Here is a 2,849-nt window from a genome sequence, read left to right as displayed (position 1 = left end):
AACGGGAATGCTTTGATCACAACCTTCTTGGTCTATTTACTTTGTGTTATCCAACTTGTAATAATTTTTAATACACTTATACATTTGTAGAGTAAATAAAGACCGTTTCTCTTTGTTTAATATTTAAAGCTAAAAGTAATAATTTTCAAATACATATTTTTTTTCCAATAGTTATAAATATTGTAAAAAAACGTTATTGTAATTTCTTTTGATAATTTTGTTGTTGTTGTTATAAATACAATAAAAATAGAATAATGTTTAGAGATGTAAATCAACATTCACAAACAAAAATAATATCATCTATAATTTATTGTGTTGGATAAAATATTTTTATTATTTTTTTTAGTTCATAATTAAGATTAAAAATAAATCGAACTCAGTTGAGTTTGTCTTAACTTAATAAAAATTTGTTTGACTTTAATATGAATTTTTTTTTTTTTAAGTTGAAATCAACTCAATTCAAATTCACAAACATCTTGATTTAGCTCGTTAGTTCAAATAACATAATTTGAAATTTTTTTTTTAATTTTTGACCAAACCAATTTACATTTTTATTTAATATATAAAATTTATATTTTAAAATATTTCAAATTTTATTTAGACAATGATATAAGATATTAAAGAGAATGATTTTTAGTTCTCACTTTCTAATAAAATTTTAAAATATAATTGTATTAAACAATATCTAAACCAATTTTTAAAAATGAATTATCAAATATATATTTTGTTTTATTTGTTGAAAACAGTTTTTTAAAATTAATTTATAAAATAGATTTCAAAAACTAAAAAACTAAAACTTTTTTAGACAATCCCCTAATTTTATTTTCAAAAAGTCAACCTTAAAAACAAACACCATTTTTGGAATTCACTATGAAGATCAAAACTATTGATTAATATATGAATTTTTTCGAACAACACCAAATCATAAATTTTCAAACGTCAAAATTCAACTTTAATTCAAGATCAGCACTTTCTAACTACTTTGTTAAAACCTTTAAAACCAAAAATGATATTTGAAAATCACCCAAAAAAAATATATCATTACTATTTCAACCATTACGTACACATCTCAAAATTATATAACCACTACTATTTTTTTAAAGACATATAATCAATCAAAATTAATGGAAGGCAAACAAACTTACCCGATTTAAAACTTCCATTCAATCCACATTATCATTACCTTAAAAACATCGAAGAGGACTTTTTCTAACTCCTTAAAAATTAATAAAATTTCTACAACTCAAATCACAACAACAACTCATTTTTAAAGATAATATTTTGTTTTTTAAACTATTTTAAGAAAAATGGTCATGGACTCTTTGTTTCCACATTTTTACTTCCGTACATAGTGAGCTTCGTATGAATCCACTACAACATTTTTGCTCTGTAACAACATTTGAAAAATGTTGGCAAAACACAGAAAAATGTTGTCAAAAAGAATAGGCAACATTTTCCGGGCATCTCATATGCGAGTGTTGCCTATTATCTTTGGCAACATTTTTCTCGCACTTTTGGGCACACTATTTATAAATGTTGCCTAAACTATGGGAATAGGGAACAATTTTTCAACGCGTCTAAGACAACATTTTTCAAGTGTTGCCATATCTGACAACAATTGATAAATGTTGCTTTACAACAATACATTGAGAACATTAATAAAATATTGCTAGAGCTTATAGGCAACCATTTTCAACTGTATTCATATATACAAAATAAATTTTTATTTTTCTATTATATTAATTCAAATAATAAATTAGACATTTTGTCATTATTTTATAATAATAAATTTAATTACATACACAAATTGAACTAAGGAAAACATAATGCAAATTTAACACAAATTATTAACAAAGTTGTATTCAAATAAATGGTAATAAACAAATTGTCTAAGATTAGTAACATATATAGTAAACAAATAAATGGTAGTATTCAAATAAAGTTTAATACTTAAAAGTACTAAGTCTAGCAAAATATATAGTTTGTTGAAATTTTGATGCTTCAATCAAGTACATGCCTAGTAAAAAAACATCGTCCAAAAAAGCATAATCTAACATCATCATCTAAATCATTCAAGTGTGTGTTCTTCATATTTAGCATCTACGTTGTCCTCTTCAAATTTGTCATCTATGTCATCCTCTTCAAATTCATCGCCTTCATCGTCAACTTGAAATAATTTATCATCATTTTCATTGTTACCTTGGTGATAAAAAAATAAAATAATTGTTATGAAAGACTATAATACAATATCATCCTTGTATGTATAAAAATAAAAGAGCTAAGAATCCAATTCATATTCAACAAGCCAAATAAGCTAGGTCCTAAACTTACCAAAAGAGGAATGATAGCAAATGCAATGCTTTAAACAACAAATCCAGTAAGTGCCCACCGCAAACTACTTCACTTTTCTAACAAAACAACATTACAAAATTTAAAACAAAATAGTCCTTAAATAAAAAATCCAAAATCCAATACAAGTATCAATAGTAGGTTCCAAGTGTAGTTACCTCTCAATAATCTTGCTCCAATCTTGCAAAAATGTTGACTGCTTTTTAATCCTTGTCATCTAAGAAGCATAAATCAAAAATTGAAGGAAAGACACATAAAGTGCTAGAGAATTTCATGAAGTTTAAAACCAAATACAAAGAAAGAAGAATTAGTCTTCTTTTTTTTAAATAGCAAAAGGTATATAAGGTTCTTTATAATATATTCAGTACAAGCAGTACTCTAACAATAGAACATTACAATAAGTTTTTTTTTCCTTTCTAATAAGGCCATTTAGAATCTTAGACCAAGAACTAGATCACCCAACCACAAATACACCAAACTGAAACTCAACTATACAATAC

The 2,849-nt window shown here is 24.7% G+C and overlaps 1 long non-coding RNA gene across 1 annotated transcript; it reads right to left on the bottom strand.

Annotated features, from left to right (window-relative positions):
- Positions 1-1,871: 1,871 nt before the first annotated feature.
- LOC101501363 (uncharacterized) lies at positions 1,872-2,828 on the bottom strand. The gene is made up of 3 exons (XR_190508.4): positions 2,508-2,828; positions 2,332-2,408; positions 1,872-2,199 (listed from the first exon to the last, which is right to left on the bottom strand). It is a non-coding gene; the product is annotated as an uncharacterized lncRNA (long non-coding RNA).
- Positions 2,829-2,849: the final 21 nt, after the last annotated feature.

The sequence above is a fragment of the Cicer arietinum genome, chromosome 3 (assembly GCF_000331145.2).
Source record: "Cicer arietinum cultivar CDC Frontier isolate Library 1 chromosome 3, Cicar.CDCFrontier_v2.0, whole genome shotgun sequence".
NCBI classification, from domain to species: domain Eukaryota; kingdom Viridiplantae; phylum Streptophyta; class Magnoliopsida; order Fabales; family Fabaceae; genus Cicer; species Cicer arietinum.
The sequence above is the reverse complement of the archived record's forward strand: the minus strand, read 5'-3'. Positions and strand labels throughout refer to the sequence as shown.